Here is a 15,983-nt window from a genome sequence, read left to right on the forward strand (position 1 = left end):
AGAGAGACAATGGGTGTTTCAGGGCTGGAAAAATGACTAAGCTCTCTTGTGGCCCCCTATGGTAAGAAAACAACAAGTGGGATAATGTTGGGTTGTGTTATATTCTTTCCACGACTAGCCCACGTTGTTAACCAGGGGGTTAGAGGGGAGGCGGAGCCCCCCTTCATTGCGTCGATTGTGTAGTGGGGTGGGGGTCACAGGGGGTTTTGAGGAATACCTGTAACCCCACTTTATGGGGTCTGGGGCAGCACCCCAGGAAATTTTGGTTTTGGACCCTATGTTAGAATGGGCAGACTCACCTATGGTTTTTTGCATGATTTTCACATATGTTTTTGGACGCAATGGTTTTCGGTCCATGGTATTGGATGCTTCGGCATGTATAAATATGTATTATAAAATTGAAAGGAACATAATGAAAAATCAAGCTGGTAGTCCCAGTTTTGGGATCCAGAGGAAAATCTCTATGTATATGTGTTTTATGTGTTATGCTCTTGCATTGTTTATTTTCTGTGTTTTAGAGTTAGTATGCAGGTAATTTCTGTATGGGGTTAAAACCTACACCTTATCTACGGTTGAAGCATAATATGTGGATGTTGCATCTTGCTGAACACAATTACTTTCGATGATGAAAACACTGCAAGACATTGAGATCACATGTACTCCACCCATCTCCATTCTATGTGATAATACAAGTGCCATCAGTATTGCAAAAAATCCTGTCATGCACACCAAGACCAAGCACATACCCATTAAGTACCATTTTCTACGAGAACAATTGCTTGAACAAAAGGTTAAATTGGAGTATGTTCCCTCCAAAGAATAGGTTGCTGATATATTCACTAAACCACTTCCGAGAGAAACATTTGAATATCTCAGACAAAAGCTAGGAGTAGTTGCTACATCATCCTACTCTTAAATCTAGTTTTCAGAGGAAGGTTATTATACGTGGGTTTCATGAAGTATAGTCATGTATACATGTGGTTTTATGTGGCTGAAGGAGCATATATGTTTTTCTGACAGAAAAACAGTGGGTCGAACTATGATATGGGTGCTATGTCTGATATTGATGATTACATTATGACGATATGTTTTTTCCATTTATTTTTATTTGAATGACAAAGATGCCTTAATGAATGACTTGTGGAAATGCACAGGTAGCACAGGTTCAGGGGGAGCATTAGCCTTCACACACATTTTGTATTGTTGGCATTTTGGTTGCCAAATTCGACTATGATTTTGTGTTTAACTTATAGGGTGTGATATGACTTCTTTTGTCATAATCTATATTTGAATGCGTCCTATTGGACAAATGATGTAATTTGTATCCCCACTTTGCATGGGAAGGATGATGTAATATTTTTTGTATTTTTTGCATGTATAAACAATTGGTATATCCCCACTTGGTTGGGTGGATGAGTCAAATATGGTGTATCCCCACTTGGTTGGGTGATTGATGTACGTATGAGTCATTTGTAATAAGGAGGTCATACTCAATTAGTTGAGTTATAGAGTCATGTTATTCCTTTGAATCATATCTCTGCAGACTCGGCATGTACTCAAGGGGAGTATGGACATCATAATGTATATCAAAGGAGGAAAGTTGCTTGGTCCTCCCTTTTCCCTTGATGTCAAAGGAGGAGAGTATTTTGGTGTTGCATGTTATCTCTAAAAGTTTCTACAGATTGCAATAATCAACACCATCATGGTTGCCATCAAGTCCAAAGGGGGAGATTGTTGGCATTATGATACAAGTGTTGTCCTTGATAGAAACTCACTCACAGGTCAATTTAGTTTTGATAAAAGGAAACTCATAATACAACATGAATATTCATAGGTAACAGGGTAGTGGTACAGAAGAACAGGAAGATGGAACTAAGGTCCACTGATCAGAATAAAGAAGGTTAAGGGAAAGGTTAATGTAAAGCAATCGAACAAGTATATGAAGGTCCACTTAGTCAAAACGATATATACACGATAGTACACAGAACAAAAATAGTGTATACGTATACACGCACTCTCACAAGAAGAAAAGCATGTATAGGTTGGAAAATCAAGGTTTTGGTCTAAGGTATTTGGTCCGAGGTATTTGGTTCGAGGTATTGGTCCGAGGTATTTGGTCCAAGGTATTGGTCCTAAGTAGTTTTGGTCCAAGGTATTGAGAAAGGCCTAAAACTATATAAGTAGGAGAAGATCATATGGCCAACGTGTGCAAGTGAGAAGGGTTTCTAAGGAATACTTCTATCTGAAGTATATTTTATGTTACAGGGCTATGTTGGTGATTTGATCTGAAATATTTTGTGCACCTTGAATTCAATGTTGGATCAAGATCATGAGACATGAAATGAATTATCATTGAATGATTTGATATTGGTTAGGCCAGATATAATTGTGTACACCTGCTTTATTCTTTAAAATGTCATGATCTGGGTTTTTCTGAAGTCCGTAATAACAACAAAGTTATGACTTAATATTTACAGATTTGTATGTTGGTTCATCTAGGTAAAATTGCGTGCACACACAAGTTATACTCTTCCAATTAGCGTATACAAAATAAAATCCTTGTCTTCAGGCCTGACTGATCTAACGGATTAGTTCTGTTGTTTTATTTTTGTTTCTCAATGAAGTCTTCTTAGATCTGAAAGTAAAACTGAATGCATAAGGAGTTTGATATTTGATTGATTGATTATATAAGTGAAGTGATATTTGTTAATTCCTGTGTGAAGCTCTATAAATTGACAATAGATATGCAGTATATTCCTGGTTGGTATAGACTTGATTCAGATTTTTTAGGTTTCAGTAGTTTTGAAGGTATACGCAAGTTTGATTGAAGGAAGTGGCGTATACACGCAGGTTGGGTTTAGTAAACTAGCATATTTATTCTGATGCATGATTTTTGAGGTTGCAACTGGTTCTGAATGATGATATAGGTCTCTGGGTTCAACACAATGATCTAGTGATAGTGATCTGATTGTTCAGATTAATTGATTGTTGGTTGATGCAGTTTGAGTTTAAAAGTTTTAGATGGGTCCAATACGAAAATTTCATGAAACAAGGCCATCATGTGTACCAGGAGCATCTAGTCTGAAAATTTATGAAATGAGGTCCCTAGAGGAAGAGAGAAGGTTGTATCCTTCTATAGGCTAGTGCCTACTTACTAGTAAACACATTGGTTAGTACAAGAGCTAGGGGGTTGTAGCTCCCTTCCAGTAGAAGCTAGAAAATGAGAGAAGGTTGTAGCCTTCAGCAGGTGGGTGCCTCCATACTGGTATGAGTCTACACCAATACAATATTGTAAACATATTTTATTATTATTAAAGGAAGACAGATATGATAGAAGCAAGTGGTTTTCATAAGTTCTCTAGGTATATGCTGGTTTCACTCATCACAATAGCGTGTACATGCTAGCTCACTTCATAGAAGTAGCATATGAAAATATGCTTTGGAAATGAAAAATTATTGATCCGATAATATTGATTCACCCCCCCTCAGTATTATTTCCAACACTTACTCATATTGGTATGCAAATATAGCGAATTATCTTGCGGCAGGGAAGTTTGCACATTATTTGTCCTCTAAGGAGAAGAGAAATATCATACAACAAAGTGCTACATATACCTTGCTAGATGGGAATCTATATCACACTGGACCAGATTTCCAAATCAGACGTTGTGTTAGAGAAGATGATATCTTTGACATCCTTAAGGCCTGTCACGAGGAACCTTGTGGAGGGCACTTCGCAGACAAGCAGACAGGGTACAAAGTCCTTTCGACAAGGTATTATTGGTCAACAATCTTTAAGGATGACAAGAAGTTTGTGAAAGGATGTGATAGTTGCCAAAGGATGGGCAAACCACTGCAATAAGATGAGATGTCATTACAACCCCAAATTGTCTTAGAAACTTTCGAGAAGTGGGCCCTAGATTTTGTGGGCCAATTAATCCTTAATCTAGACAAAAATCTTACATCTTGGTCTGCATTGACTATGTCACAAAATGGGTTGAGGGAAAGGCACTAACCAGAGCCACGGAGTAGGATGTTTCAGACTTTCCATTTGAAGACATCTTTGTCCATTTGGTATACCCAGGTAGATAGTCACAGATGGAGGGCCCCAGTTTACATCCCATATGATCCAGAAGTTGGTTGAAAAATATAAAATCCATTATAGAATCACAATACCTTATCATCCACAACAAAATGGCCAATTGGAAAGCACTAACAAAGTCATTGAGGGGATCCTTACCAAGATCGCAGCTAGTCATTGAAGGAATTGGGTCGAAAAACTTCCAGAAGTGTTGTGGGCATATAGGACTACATGGAGGAATACCATGGAATTTTCACCATATGAACTTGTGAATGGTAAACATCCCTTATTCCCTATTGAGTTTGAAATCAAGACACTAAGAATAATATTGCAGGTAAATTTTGATCTGGCTACAACAAAAAAGAAGAGATTGAACCGACTCAATGAATTGGAGGAGAAATGGATAGTTGCTATCCAGCAAACATAGATTATCCATCAGTAGAGAGCTAAGTGGCATGACAGATTCATCAAGAAGAAGAAGTTCTAGAAAGGAGATTGGGCTCTCTTATATGACTCAAGATTCAAAGGCTTCAAGGGTAATATCTGCACTAGATGGATAGGTCCCTATGAGTTAGATGCAGTCTTTGACAATGGGACTGTAAATTTGGTTACCATTGACAGTGCGAGGACACCATTGCTTGCAAATGGGCACCTTCTTTAGTTATATAACAAACTTTCTTCAAGGGATTCATTTGTCAACATTGTCACAAATTTGGATCTTTAGATTAGAGGAAGAGGGGAAACCCCCCTGTGCTACCAAAATTCTAATTGTTCAATAATTGTAATAGATGAAAACCAACTGCAGTTGGTGGCTATTACACCTTTAAACTAAAAATAAATAAAAAATTAAATCTCGCTGTGAAAACCTTTTTCAGGTGTAGACAGATTATTTCTGTAGTAGTTGAAAACCACTTTGTGGCAACTGTTACACACTCTGTAACAACATTTTTTATTTGAAGCATACTTTACAATAATGTTGTTACATGACCTTTTTTTTTATATTTTGAGAAAATTAATAATACATAACAGTCGTCTTGGTTGTTACATCTGTAAGTTATTTATTACAATAGATAACAGTCATCATCATGGTTCAGAAAACAATTTTCGTGACCACCGGAGTTAAGTTCGCATGCATCACCACCAACATCTTCTCCCCACGTCACCCAGGTATGTCATACAAAGATAATATTTCTATTCGCTTTTATTGAGTAATTATGGCAATTTAACACGATATCCGTTTTGACAACCGAGGTCAATTGTCACATTTAAGCCGGGAGGGGGGGGGAGAATTATGTTCCAACATGACCTTTGAATGAACTATGAGTATTTAAAAACCAAAATTAAAGCATGGTGATATGGTAATCATTGTCACTTAATGACCGATCATACCAAAAAAGGGAATTGTACCTCCAACTAGACCTCCAATAACCTAGCATTAATAAGGTAACATTACTGTGCAATACAAACCATGATTGCAAATCTTAATTTGAAATTCTCACTTGTGCCACCCTACCATTTACCCCCATTGGAGCATTGCATCCCCATTCAGAGTGCTCAGAGAAGTGGAAAAGAGTAGTTGCAGGCTGAAACAACTGAGTAGTGTGCTGACTGCTCTGAAACTTCTAAAAGAGAGAAAAAGGAAGGAGAACATCATTGAGTTTGTGTAGCGATGGGTGGAGTAGAAATTTGGCATGAACCAGGATCAACAGAGGCTTTGGAGAATTGCCCCGAAGCATGTCATATTTTTAAGGATGCAGGCTGGCTTGAGTTCTTCCAAACACTGGAGGGATCAGACAGGGGAGTTTCCATGGAATTCGTGAAGAATTTAGAGAGAAATCATACGGAGGTTATGGGATTGAAGCTGGAGGTTACAGAAGAGGTGATTTCCCTAGTGACATCATTACTATTAGAAGGGAAAAAGTGGCTTAATAGGAAAGTTAATGACCCCTCCTTGAAGGAGGATTTCCTCCAACAGGAGGAACAACTAGTGAAGAAAGGGAGGTGGATTGACAGGTTGTCACTTCCCTAGCCATGGGCTGATGTTTCCCTTTACCTCATCGAGTACATTACCTATGAGGGAAGGGCAACAATCATGTTGAATTACCACCTTCGATTGCTAAACAACCTTCGGCATCGACAATTGATAAATCTTCCCTACTTTTTGCTAGGAAACATCAAGCATATGGTCGTAGTCGTAAAAATAGCTTCACATCCATAAACATGCATCACCAACCACGGCCTCATCAAGCTCATTGTGTTGGATGTCCTAAGCTGCCAAGGCAGGAGTTGGGAGGAATTCATGAGGAAGAAGGCCATAACTACCTACAGGAAACAAACTGGGACATCCGAGGAAGCTCTAGTGGTAACGAAGGGGCATCTCTAGCCTTCGAAAGTAAGCCAGTTGGTGATAGGTAGCCAAAGCAAAGAATAATGGTTAGTGGGCACCCAAAGTCCCCATCCATGTCTAAGAAGAACGAGGAGGTAGTAACGAAGAAAGATGAGGATAAGGCTGAACCGAAGGAACCTTACTCACCTGGTAAGAGAGAAACTAAATTGTTAAAAATTAAAAATTTAGAAAAAGAGAACAGAGAGCTAAGGGAAAAACTATTAGAGGAGAAGGCAGAGGCAAGAGCCTCAGGGTTAGACACTTTGGCCGAGGCCATACACAAGGCCAGGAAGGGAGATGTTTTGGGTAGCTTGTGCTGAGGAGCTAGTGGCAACGAGGTTTAGAGTCTGTGCAGCGGACACCATCTCGAGGGTAACACAAACCAAATCCTAGGAAGCTGACACACAAAAACCCATTGAAGACACTGTTATTACATAAGAACCAACAATTGGGATGGCGTAGTCCACACAAAGTAATTTCGTAGTGGATACACAAGAACCCTTGGTTGACACTGTTGCTACACAAGAACCAACAGTGGTCAACCAAGGAAAGAAAGAAGAAGTTGATATCCATGAGCTTGTGATTTACACTCCTGTTACATAAGAACGAGTAGTGGAGACAAAATCCTACCAAGGGAAAAATGACATACAAAAGCTTGTGGATGACACTGCTACTACACAAGAACTAGCAGTGGAAATGGAAGCTGATTAGGGAGAGAAGGAAACTATTACACAAAAATCCATTGATGAAGTTGTTGTTACACAAGAACCAGTAGCAGAAATGGAGCAATTTCACCCTCGGGAGGCTCTTACACCCTAGATTATTAGTGCATGTGGGAGAACACTAGGTCCTGATGAAGGATGGTGTTTTGAAAAGATGTTGTTGTTACCAGAGCTATAGAAATGGAAGTAGCAGGTGCTCTCTCTACAAGAGTGGGTGATCTCGCTCAAGGCACACAAAATGATGATGGATTCCCTAAGGGCAAAGTGGTTAAAGGAAGAATGGGAGAGAGAATGGGAAGCACAGAGACTTAAGGAGGCCATGAAGAAAAAGGACAAACAAATGCAGTTGTTTCAGTGGTAGTTCCTGGATCTAAAGAATGGCAAGACAAAGATTTGTGATCTTGCCTTGAACCTGCTAGCATGCAGGTGGCCATCCCAATCGTATCTAGTGTTCCTCTAGGAATGATATTAATTATTTCAGTTAAAACAAATTTTGAGAATAGGTCTTATTTGGGTTCCTCTACCTAAACTTTTCTTGAGATTTTTCGCACTTGCGATTTTGATGAATAGAGCTTGTTTTGCAAGATATTTTTGCATAACATCATGTGTGAGTATGTTAGCACAAAAATGGTAGCAAGTGTCTTCTCCTATATGGGAGATTTGCAGTTGCAGGCTTTTCTTTCATTTATGAGAAACCAAATCGAATGTCATATGGCCATGAAATCGGTTGAAACTAATGAAGAAAGGACAAGGTTATGGGTCAGAGTAGAACCAGGGATGGTTTATGAATTCACGCATGAGTTTCAGCTATTCCTGAGCACCCTAGAGATCAGGGAATAGTCAACCGTCTATAAGAAGAATATTGTGAGGATTTGCCTCAATTTTCATGCAGAGATGAAAATTCGAGCACTAACAGGATGCCTTAGAGGCACCAAAGCCTCTAGGGCTGAGTTGTAAGAAGGGGATCCATTTGAATACATAAATTTCATGGTTTTTGTTACACGAGTACTCGAATATGCTCGGATTGTGCAGACATTAGGGGCCTTCTCGATCGGGATCAGATTCAAATTTCCTTTGATTTGGTTACCAGTAGAAGAGTATCAGTCTGACTACAACCTATGTAATTATGAGGAAGAATCCTAGCCGCAGAAGTTGATGGCCACTCCTGAGTATAGAGCTCTAGGTGAAGACACTACTGGTGTTTATAGTTTTACAGACTTGTATCGGGGGTATAGCAGGAGAAGCTGAGGTTCTGCATGGGGACATGCAATTGCTTCAATTGGGGGGAGATGTTGGGTGTGAATTTTTATGTGTTTTCTGCACCTTCTTTCCCTAGTTTTCATCCTTTTATCCTCTAGGCCCATGAAAACTTACATGATTAATCACCCTTTTTCTCATTTATACAACCTATTACACTGTCATGTTATTTATCCATGTTTTGCTGAATAATACAATACTATATTCCTTTTGTGTTTAACTAGGCTGAGCATTGGAGGAGTATTTTGGAAGCTCTTCTCTTTTTCAGGTGTTGCTTGCGGGAACAAGGTTGCAGAGTAAACAGGCAGCATTGATCAGTTTCAGAGAAGGGTAGAGAAGTTCATTTTACATCCTATATGATGTTACAGGTTGTTATTACACACTGAATGTTGTTATAGGATGTTGTTACATCACGTTCTCATATAGAGAACCATTTTTACACTAATGGTGTTTTCGCCAGTGATTACCATTACATCTCAAACTGCTATTCACTCGTAGGATGTTGTTGCACCAGAGCTGGCAAGCTATGGGTACTATTCCACATAACAACTATCAAGTGTTAGGAATTGTTTATTTTAGAAGCAACAGACCCAAGTGGTTGCAATCTTAACCAATGTATCTAAGAAGCATATGTATTTAGAAACAGGTTGTAACTATTATTTTATGATCAGCATGAGAATCGTGAGATTCTCATGACTGATCTATTCCTAATTTCGGGCATGTAATAATTATAAAAGAAACTCGATTTCCTATGTACAAGGATGACATATAGAAAAGAAATGTTACTCCACTCTTGTAACTCTAAATTATTTTTAATATTAAAATCACTACATTGATGCTATTATTGCTCTTGATCTGATTCGTTGACTAATCTAGCGTTATTCTTGCACCCCTGCTCAGGAGAAAGGGCCCTCCTCTTTAGCAAGGACTGCAGCGGTAGAAGTAGTGTACATTATTGTTTATTTTATTGTCATATGGTTCTTTGTTGTTGTTGTAGAAATTGTGAAATACATCTACTTTTGTTCCATCTTATATTATGTTGTTACACTGGTTTGATTAAACAGAATGATAGTGACCAACTGGTGTAGTCATTAGATTACGGTGCGGTGCGCCCTTACTCTGTTAATTGCAAACAATGATTTCAATTCTATGGAGTGTTTTAATCTCTACATGAATGATTTGATTTTTTCAATTGATTCAACGACATCTTTTACTATTATTTTCATTTTTCATTCTTTTTTGTAGTTTATCTGTAGAAATTCCCTCTGTAGATAAACATATTATGTAATATACTAAAGAAAAATACAAGATCTACTTCTACAAAAAACTTGCGAAGTTTAATCGAATATGAGCAAGATCAAATAGAACACATATAACAGAGAATGAGAAATCAATCACACATGAACACAGAAGAACAACTCGGGGAAACCCTCAGCCTAAAACCCCAATCTCTGTATTATCATACAAGTGGAAATATGTTTAGATTACAAAAAGAATCATCTCACAAGCTATCTTGCTCTCTCTGTAATCAAACAATGCTGCTCATAGACAATCAAAGGCTATCACAACCTTCTCCTCTGCCCTCCAAGCCTCCTATTTCCTTGCGCAATTTTTCCTGGGGTCTAGTGCTTCCACTTGTGTGAATTCCCACCTCACACTACTCACTTGGCTCAGAAATAACTGCACAAACCTGAAGGAGATAATTCCTTCTACATGGATGAGTTTCCTATATAGGAAAAATCCTCCAACTGATAGTACATGGTCCCTTCCTGTGGTCTCAATTGGGTCTCTGGCTGAACTAACATGCATGATTTATTTATGAGAGAATACTCAGTTATTTGGAGAGCAACAGTTACATGCATGCAAGCATTAACTAATTGAACTCACAATTAACTCTACAAACTGTTAGAATTAATCTAACTGGACTTAACTCAGTTAACTGAGCTAACTAATTACAAATCAAAGTACAACTCATCCTCATCTCCTTAATTAAGGGATAAATTCCTCAATCAATGGAGAAACTATTGCATGTCTTCACATAGACTTCATGTTTGATTTTCTACAACTAATTATCTCAAGATGAATTAATTAATTATTTTACAAACAACTGCTAAGATCAAATTTGAATTTTACTTCTCAATTTTAGTTCAGGGACTAACTAAAATTGGAATCCATCCCGAAATGCTATTTATAATGATGCTATTTTTAGAACTTCCATTTTTCATTCCTTGTTGCTATGTCCAACACTAGTACCTGAACTGCTATTTATAGCAATGCTATTTTTAGCATTTCTTGTTTCCATTTTCAACAGTATCACCACAGACACTGCAAACTCCATTGAAACAACAAGACCTACCTTGGGTTGACAATTAAATGTTGTAGTCTTGGTCAATTAGGATTGATTAAAACAACACTACAACCATATATATCTCCAGAACTCCAAAATGTCTTGGACAATCATTCCAAGTTATTTGAGACTCCCAAAGGTCTCCCACCTATTCATTACCATGATCATGCTATTCATTTTATTCTAGGAAATATTCCTCCAAACATTAGGCCTTATAGATATCCCTATGCCCAAAAGAGTGAAATTGAACGTATGGTTGTAGAAATTTTAGAGGCTAGTATAATCCAACCTAGTTAAAGTTCTTTCTCTACTCTAGTAGTATTGGTGCACAAGAAGAATGAGTCATGGCGCATGTGTCCGGATTATAGGGAGCTCAACAAGCTCACTATTAAAGATAAATTTCTCATTCCTGACATTGATGAATTATTGGAGGAATTACATGGAGTAATTCACTTCACTAAGTTGGATCTTCATTTAGGATATCATCAAATAAGAATGAAGATTGAATATGTTCTAAAAACAGCATTTAGAACTCATAAGGGTCATTATGAATTTTTGGTCATGGATTTTGGCCTTACCAATGCACCTTATACATTTCAAGATTTGATGAATTCCATTTTCAAACCCTTCCTTAGAAAATTTATGTTAGTATTTTTTGATGGTATACTAATATACAACAAGTCTTGGAAGGATCATGTTCAACATGTTGACAGGGTGCTCAAGCTATTGGAGGAGAAACAATTATATGCAAAAGCCTCCAAATGTTTCTTTGGAGTACATGAGGTGCAATATTTGGTTGATATTGTATCTCATGAGGGTGTTAAGGTAGACCCTAACAAATTTAAAGCCATTAAGGAATGGAAAATTCCAAGGAAATTTTTAAGAACCCCCCTAAATTTATGTGTAATAAATGGGTGAATCTCCATGATAAATGGTAAAATGAACGACGATTTTATCAATAATAAAATATGTGTATATAATTTATTTGGAAAATATCTCACCAGATTAAATTATTTTGTAAAATCATGGTGAATCTCTCACTAGATTATATTAATCAATCCATCAAGAACATAAACAAGTATATTCCTTGTATGGAATATAAATATATTTCTCACAGAAAGTCAACTAGTTTTAGCGCAGGTGGTAAGGAGAAATCCCACATGTGACAATGTGATGAACTCATAATGATTATTTATTGTAATGGCTATGAGCCTTGTTGTCTATGTAAGCCCTCGAGGACTGAAATATGTGTATTCCTCATACTATATATAGAGATATTTCCTATGTATTAAAAGAAAAGGAGGATATGAGATGAATGATATAATTACAAAGCTGTGTGATGGTGTTCTTAGCATTCACTAGTAATAATGGTTGAGAGGTTAGTCATGATATTTAGTTAATATGTTTCAATTCATTTATTGTTTTAATTGTTATATTAAAATTATTGTGTGTTTATTACAACTTTGTACCAACACACATAATTTTTGTAAGGAAATGTTTGGTGTAGTTCGAAGTTAGAGTGTTTGTCATTTCGGCCATGGGCTAACTTTCACCCCTAAAATTTTCTATGGATACAAACTATCAATACAATAAACACAAAAGGTTCAAGTATTGGCAAGATAACAACTACCCTTCATGGGGTCTACCACATTAGAGGGGCATGTGGCCTCACATAGGTAGCCACAATTTGTGTCTAACATTATTTTTGCCTTGTTATATTATAGAGTCAATTAATACATAATTTACATTGACCTACCTAGTACCACTAGTCCTTGCTCGGATCTCATGGTTTACCTTTCATATATTTCTAAAGTTAGACTTCTTGGAAAGAATAATTTGTACCCATAATTTTTGTTGCCTTGATGTAACATGAAAGCAATTAATACATAATTTGCATTGACCTACCTCGTACCAGTAGACCTTTCTAAGCTCTCAAGGTTTACCCTTTACATCTTCTTGAACTCACACTGCTTGAAAATATTAATTCAATTCCCTCCTGTCCCCCTCAATTCAAGGTCTAGGGTTCAACAAATATACAACATAGCAGGTTCGAATATCGGCAAGCTATCAACTACCCTGCATGGGGTCTACCATATTACAGGGGCATGTGGCCTCTCAGATGTAGCCACAATTTTTGCCAAGCATTATTGTTGCCTTGCTATAGCGTGCAAGAAATTAATACATAATTTACATTGACCTACCTAATACCACTATTCCTAGCTTGGATCTCAGGTTTTACCTTTCATATCTTCTTGAAATTAGGTGGAACTTAGACTGCTTCAAAAGAGCAATTTGTACCAAGCATTAGTGTTTCCTTGTTGTATCTTGCAAGAAATTAATACATAATTTGTTTTGAACTAGATAATACCACTAGTCCTTGCTCAGTTCTCAGTGTTTACCCTCTATATCTTCCTGAGCATACCCTATTTGGAAAGAATACTTCAATGCCCTCCTACCCCACAATAAAAAGGCCAGGATTCAATAGATATATGAGACAACATGCTCAAATAATGAAAATCTATCAACTACCCTCCATGGGGTCTACCATATTATAGGGGCATGTGTCCTAACAAATCAGCTTGAAGAATAGGACCAAGTTGAATGTTTTCACCAAGAATACACTCATTGACATAAATGTTAAATATGGAATATGAAAATTTTACACCAATAATTGTTTGAGAAATAGTAACACACAGATGTGACATCATGGACTACCATAATTAAAGGTTACAACATGGAGGGTAATGGCAAGGATTTACATATAGATATATATCCAAAATGTTAACCCCAAGGGTTGGCTCAATGCTCTAGAGTATATTGAGACATGTTACATGATTTTTTTACTACTATTGGTAGTTGTTGCTGATTCGACTCTCTTTGATTCCCTTGGCATGAGATGCCATGATCAAGGCCAATGGTTTTCCTCGTTTACCATCCATGAAATGTGGGGAAGTACTCTCGGGTTTCCATTCTTTCATTCCAATTAAAATAAAACAAAAGATATATCTCGAAAATAATTGATTAGTGTTTCCTTTCATATATGTGTAATACCATTTCCCTTGGTCATATAGAAGTGGATCCGTGGAAGTACTCCACGTTTTTCCATGCTTTCATTCTAGGTAAGAAAAGGAAAAGATGTATCTCTGAAACAACTGATTGTTGTTCCCTATCTTATATGTGTAATACCATTGCCCCTGTTCATATAGATGTGGATTCGTGGCCTCTTTCTGTAGGTTATTTGTATTTTTTTCCTTCCTGCTATGGTGGCAGTAAAAAACCAAATTAAACCTATGTACACAAGAAGGTTAATATCGATGTTGCCATATTTTCTTATTTTTTTAGGTTTATCACATATTGATGGTTTGCCGAAAATAAAATCCAACTAGTTTTTTTGATGGATTGACTATAAATTATCAAGTATTACTGCAAGGATTTTGAAAAATCCTTGCAGTAATTGACTTGTGAAAAATTGATTCAATGGGAGGGAGGGGGAATGGAAATTTTACATAATAAAGGGAAGTATTGAAAAATATACAAATTCGTTGAAGATTGTTGAATTCTTTTTTTAGTAGAGAAGGGAAATCATTCCACACGTGGGTAATAATTATTACTGTCACTTATGTACTTATTATGCTCGCTTTGAAAGTTCCTTCTCTTTGGGCATCTATTAGCTTACAAGAATCATGAGTTGAATCGTTTTTGTCATTAGCAAAACCTGCAATTGATGTTGTGTCGAAATCCAACAAGACTGCTATGAGTCCTTTGCCATGTATTATGTTGGAAGATATCTCATATCTTGCTTGGGCAGGGAGGAAAGAACTATTGAGTTCACGAAGAGGCAGGGGCATTCAAATGCCACAACACTCCTGTTGGAGAATTTTTGTGAAAAGGGATTTGTAAAGCAACCCTTCCCTATGAATTATTTCTTTAATCCATGGAGGCTTGGGTAGTGGTTCTTCCAGGTTGTTAAATTTGGGATTGTTCAATATATGATTATAAATCCTCTTTCTACAATTATAGTAGTGATGATTGAATTATTTGGTTTTTATGGGGAAGGAGAGTTCAAGTGGTATAATAGGTACAAGTGAAGGTGGCACTGGGGACTTTGAAAGATACCTCAGAAATTCAAGGCTAATACAACATATCATACATTTTCCTTTTACCATTGGCAATATTGTATAGTTGGCACATTGACAACAAGTTAGTATCTAATAAAACATATTAGAAATATTCTATCTTTTATGGAACATAAGACAATAAGGCCATATTCATTATGGTAAAATTCATTTATCGAAATGAGAATAACAAATTTTGTCATCAACTAAGTACAAGGCCATTTCCTTAGTGACAAAGAGCACTACTTGTTGGGTAGCGGATCCCCCCATAGCATATTTTTGGGGCTTGTAGCCTGAATTTTGGTCAAAGGTAATGTAAGACCTCGCGAAATGCAGGCACAAAGCGCAAGAGTCTAGGGTGGTCTGCCCTAAAATATTGTAATTTAATATAGAGTGGGTCAGCCTACCCATGGGCTGCAGACCATGGGAATGTATAAATAGAGAGGGGCTCTAAGGGTAGAAGTCAGTTTTTGGTTAGTCTTGATATTATGTGTTATGGGGTTTTGAATGCGATATTCACTCTGAGTCTATAAGTCCGAGTCTTGGGTGGTAATAGTAGAAGGAGGCTCTGCAGCTGTGTGCACAGAGGACTGGTAGAGTTCGCAACTATGTGTGCAGACCCCTTCAGCTGAGTGCATAGGGTGGAGTTGGGATTGTAACAGGACATAAGTTAATAAAAGCTAAGTTGATTATGAAATATTGTGCATCCATTCGCAGATCTATATGTTTATGCATTGTTTTACAGTTTATGGTTGCACACTGGGTATAAATGTTGAATGATTAATAAAGATTATTGGGTCCACAAAATTAAGTCAGATCTATAATAATAACATAGTAAGCTCAGAGGATCTAGATAGCAGCCCTTCGCATTCTGTACAGAGCTACTCGAAGGTCAGACATATGCGCGGAGCTGTACTAGTGTGTAGGATTGGTTTGCGCCCATTCCAGATCTCATCAAGACATCCATAAGGTGTCGAAACTTGGTCCCAACACCCTCCCATACTACCTTGGGTGAGACCTCGGTCCGCGCTCTGCGGACTGTTGCCGAAAGGGCCGGTAGTTTTGGGATTTGTTT

The sequence above is a fragment of the Pinus tabuliformis genome, chromosome Q (genome assembly GCF_031772625.1).
Source record: "Pinus tabuliformis cultivar Carrire ecotype Pingquan chromosome Q, CPIR1, whole genome shotgun sequence".
Taxonomy (NCBI): Eukaryota; Viridiplantae; Streptophyta; class Pinopsida; order Pinales; family Pinaceae; genus Pinus; species Pinus tabuliformis.